The sequence below is a fragment of the Fundulus heteroclitus genome, unplaced genomic scaffold (assembly GCF_011125445.2).
Source record: "Fundulus heteroclitus isolate FHET01 unplaced genomic scaffold, MU-UCD_Fhet_4.1 scaffold_143, whole genome shotgun sequence".
NCBI lineage: Eukaryota > Metazoa > Chordata > Actinopteri > Cyprinodontiformes > Fundulidae > Fundulus > Fundulus heteroclitus.
Window position 1 is genome coordinate 272,808 of NW_023396555.1, and position 5,330 is coordinate 278,137.

A 5,330-nucleotide genomic window follows, 5' to 3' on the forward strand; every position below is an offset into this window, starting at 1 on the left:
AAGCTGTAATTAATTAATCACCGAGGCTTTATTGGTCTGTAAAAGGCCAATAATCAAACACAACAACCAGCATGAAAAGCCCTCCTGTGGGACCATTTAGGAGCGTTTCTTCTTTAACGAGCTGCAGGACATCTGGACCAGATCCATCCAACTGGTTGGCTGCCTCTCAACGTCGCTTTGATTAAAGACTATTTACCACCATGCAAGGAAGAACTGGTCTGAGCACAAAGTTTCAACCATTTTTATCTGATTCTAACCTTTTAATGGCAGCCTGATTTATTGTCAGGGATAAACGCGTTTGGCTGTGAGGTTAGACATAGAGATGGTAAAAGGAGGACGAGCAACAGGAAGGGAGAGGAACTCCTCACAGCAAACAGCCACAACCCGGTTTCCTGCTAATGTTTTAAACCTGACCTGATGCTGAAACCCTCAGGATCATTCCAAGTTTACCTAAATTAGTCCCAAACCAGAACCCGAGCCAAGCACCGCACAGCTGGACCAGGGGACAAACGGGACCAGAACCAGGTCCAGAGATCTGTTCACAGCTCTCCGACATGCACCTCATACCGCCTGGAGGGACTCTAGCTCAGGAAAAGGGTTCTGCAGGAAGGAAAAGAGCTCTGCAGGAAGGAAAACGGTTCTGCAGGAAGGAAAAGAGTTCTGCAGGAAGGGAAAGGGTTCTGTAGGAAGGAAAAGGGTTCTGCAGGAAGGAAAAGTGTTCTGCAGAAAGGAAAAGAGTTCTGCAGGAAGGAAAACGGTTCTGCAGGAAGGAAAACGGTTCTGCAGGAAGGAAATGAGTTCTGCAGAAAGGAAAAGAGTTCTGCAGGAAGAAAAACGGTTCTGCAGGAAGGAAAAGAGTTCTGTAGGAAGGAAAAGGGTTCTGCAGGAAGGAAAATGGTTCTGCAGGAAGGAAAAGAGTTCTGCAGGAAGGAAATGAGTTCTGCAGAAAGGAAAAGAGTTCTGCAGGAAGAAAAACGGTTCTGCAGGAAGGAAAAGAGTTCTGTAGGAAGGAAAAGGGTTCTGCAGGAAGGAAAATGGTTCTGCAGGAAGGAAAAGAGTTCTGTAGGAAGGAAACCGGTTCTGCAGAAAGGAAAAGAGCTCTGTAGGAAGGAAAAGGGTTCTGCAGGAAGGAAAATGGTTCTGCAGGAAGGAAAAGAGTTCTGCAGGAAGGAAAACGGTTCTGCAGGAAGGAAAATGGTTCTGCAGGAAGGAAAAGAGTTCTGCAGGAAGGAAAACGGTTTTGCAGAAAGGAAAAGAGTTCTGCAGGAAGGAAAATGGTTCTGCAGGAAGGATGGAGAATCGTGTCTGAGCGGACTCACTGGCTGTAAAACCCAAACCCGTTCTGTGTTGTGATTTCTGATCCAGCTCCAGAGCCGGTCTGGGTTTAACTCTCTAACCTCTTGTGGGAAAATTGTGGATGTTTTCTGTAAATGTTGCTGAATTAGAGCGAGCAGATATAGCTGGCCTCCGGCTCCGGGTGGGAGGTGCCTAACATCCATCCACTCAGAACCAGCTGCTCTTTGTGCCGCCACAATGCCGGCCGAGTGTTGAGGGCTGCACCGTAAAAACGTGTCCATCTGTTTGCAGGAACTCCTCCAGCTGAGGCCCGGCGGGGCGCGCTCTCTGTGATTGTAGCGGCTAATGAGGGCCATTGTGCTGCCGTCCATTAGAAGTCAGTGTGTTAGAGGAGCCGCTGTGTGAAAACAACCTCAGAGTCAATTATACACCAGTTAGTGAGGGGTCCCCCCCCCCTTCCAGCTGAGACGCTCGTCTGAACTGAATGTTACTCAGCAAAAGTCTCTGAGATGCAGAGCGTCCGTCTGTAAACGAGGCAGAAACGTCTGCAGCAGTTTGTAGCAGCAGAGATGCTGAACGAAGCTGCGCTCATCAAATCTTCCTGATTCTGATTCTGAGGCTTTATACCACTGAGCTATATAATACACTGGAGTGCTAACCACCGCCTGTTTGAATGAGTTGCTTTGAAGCCACCAGCCGCCATATTGGTACTCCCTATTTCCCCCCAGTAACTAGGGAATATGTGCGCTACAGCATCGAATAACGAGGATTTTCTCATGTTCAGAGGGGGGCTTAAAACTTTTAAAATGTCAAATGCCATATAGTTTTATGTTATGTCTAAAAATATCAAGTACTGAGAAAGTCATGTGCTGAAATATTTTGCATTTTATTCATTTAAATATATATGTTTAACATTTATAAATATATAAATAACAATGTACAAAAACATATATTTACATATGTGTATACATATATATACGTATATACATATACACATACGTATATATATATATATATATATATATATATATATATATATATATATATATATATATTTAATATGAATAACGTGTAAAATATTTCAGCACCTAATTTCCTAGTAGTTGATAGTGTTAGTACATCCACTGACTGTAGAATTACCTATGAAACGTTTTCACACAGCCAGAAAACTGCTTGTTGTTGCAACCAAATCCTATGGGATTATGTGAGAGTAGGGAGTAGCAAGATGGCGGCCAGTGACTTCAGTTTTTCGGCAAAAACAGCACTCCAGTGTATTATATAGCTCAGTGCATTATACTTATTTATTTTTTTATTTGGGCCGTTTGGACAAACAAGAAATGATGTCATTGGAAGAACATTGCGCTGTTCTGTTATTTAAAGTTATTTTTTTATTGGTTTTATAGGTTTTATGATGAAAAATGTTTAGTTGAAGTTTCTCTTGCGCCTGAATTAGTTATTTTGTATTATATTTTTTATTTTAGTCTTTTAAATACCACAATTTGTAATTGATCTTTTTTTTTTTTTTTTTTTTTTTTTTTTTTCCCAGTGTCCTGTCTAGCAATGTGGCAATAAAAATTGATATCTTAATGCCAAATAGAGCTCGACAGATTTTACTTTCACAAGTGGAGCAAACAGCTTTCGCCATAATGCTCCGCTTGATTTGTGCGTGTAAATAGCTTTATTGTGATTCCTGCAGGGAGAATTTCAAATTATATGGACACTACAATGGGAAAGTAGGAGAGTAAAAGAAAAACAAGAAGAGAAAAAAAAGAGAAAGAAGAGGTGAAAGAAAGAAGAGATAAAAGGAAGAGAATGATAAAACTTCCTCTGTCTGCTCCATCACCTGGAAAGAGACACAAAAAGAACAGCACAACCAACAGACATAAAGCAACAGATACAATCGTGTAACACCTTGATACCATTGCTAAATCATATGTATTATTATTTAAGCTGACATGTGTAATGTGATACCTAAAAAAAAAAGTAAAAGAAAGTAAATAAATTATAGCCTTTCTATATATAAGTGAACATTTAATACCTGGGACCCAGCACCTGTGGGAGATTGTGAGAGTGCACTAGTTTAGGTGAAAATTATCCAGAAGGAAATGGCTTGATAGTGATTGTGGAGAACCGAAGACCCACCTTCCCCGAGCACAGAGGCAGGGGTCAGGGAACCCATAACCCCGGACTCCCAAAGGGGCCCCCAAAGCAGTGCGCCCGAGAGGGGCCTTCACAGGAAATCTGCAACCCCCCCCTGAGGAAAGAGGAGAGACGACCCCGAGGAAATCCCCCAGCCACCGCAATGCCGACGCCCTCAAGAGCCGCGGGGACGAGCCCGTGGGCTCCGCCGGCAGCCGGCCGCGCTGAAGTGGTCCTGGCCATGGGCCCTGGGGGCCAGAGGCCCCAGGGGCGCCCCGCCCCCGCGGCAGGGGCCCCGGCCGCCCCCCGGGGGGCCAGGCCCCGCGAAGCCACCGCCGGGAATGGGCCGGCGCCCACCCGGGAACCCGCCCCAAACCCGAGGACCGTCAACGCGCCAGAGGGTCAAGGCGCCCGCCAACGCAGCGGAGGAGGGCAGGACGTGGGGGGATGGGCTCCGCACCTAGCCGAGACTTGAGATGATCTTGGGAGAGGGAGCGGACCGAACCCAAACCTGGAAAAAAAAAAAAACACTCATTCACACCATCCCTCCCTTGTGCCCCACTCGCCACACACAGACACCAAAAAAAATAAATAAATAAATAAAATAAAAATAAATAAATAAAAAAATAAAAAAAAGGACGCTTTACACACATTCCCACATAGCATTCACATCCAAAAATCCCAAGTGGGGGGGGGTCACCACAATTCAACAATACGACTGCCTGTGTCCGACCCCCGGCCCCGCCCCCGGACCAGGCGCCCCCCGGACCAGGCCCACCAAAGAGGGGGGGCCGACACGACCCGTACGGGCCATCCGACCAGAGCCCCCCATCACCCACTATATACCTAATAAACCCCCTCCCACCCCGACCTTACCCTAGCCACCCCTGCCCCCCATCCCTTCCTGGGGAGAGCAGAGGCGTCAGCCCCAGAACCGGTAAGCCGCCGGCCAGCCGCAACAGCCCCCCGCCAAGACCCCGTACCCAGTGGCCCGCACCTCCTCCAGGCCCCAAACTCCGTGCCGCGATCGGAGATCGGGGGTGTGCAAAAGACCCCCGATCCTCCCTACGCCCGCTCAGATGTTGTGTTGTTGCATGTTGTTCTCAGGTGTGTTTAAAACTGGGAGCACCGAAGGGGGTGCACGGCACAGCCCACCCCCCCTCCGGAAGGGAGCTGGTGCCAGCGCCCCCCCTCCAAGCAACTACCCAGAAGAACCCTCGATGTCTAAATGCGAGAGGGGGTGAAGGGAGCCGCCCGGGGCGAGGCTCACACAACATAAGCCCCCCCCCAGACGTCTTCCCCCCACCCCCCCCATATCGTGGCCTACATGGATGTGCGTTGTGAAAATGTTTGGAGTGAAAGTGTCTAAAATGCATGATAAAATTGGGGAGAGGGACGTCACCAAAAGGTGGCAACCTCCAGTAACGCCCTCTCCCCAAGGACCTACATGTGTGGCGGCGTGATGGAGCAGGCAGAGGGAGGAGTCCGGGGATGGGGAGCAAAGGACTGGGGAGCCAACCCAGGGAGCCAGCTCCCCTACTGACTCCAATAGGCACCCCCGCTCCCCGAAAGCCCCACCCGGAGAAAGGGGCCCCTCCAGCGGCACCACCATAGCCCGGGGGCCGGGGAGAGGCCGCAGGGCCCGCCAGCCAACCACCCACCAGGACCAACACCTCTACCTCCCCCAGCCCACCCCCCATGCCTACTGTATTTAACCCCCCCCCCCAAAAAAAAAGATTATTAATAATAATAATAATATATAATTAAATAAATAAATTAATAAGATGGGGGACCCTGGCCAGCCAGCCCGCACGAGCCATCCCAAACCCCACCCCCCAGGTGAGACCCGCACCGGGACACTACACGGACCAGGACCGGGACAGGGGGCCGGACAC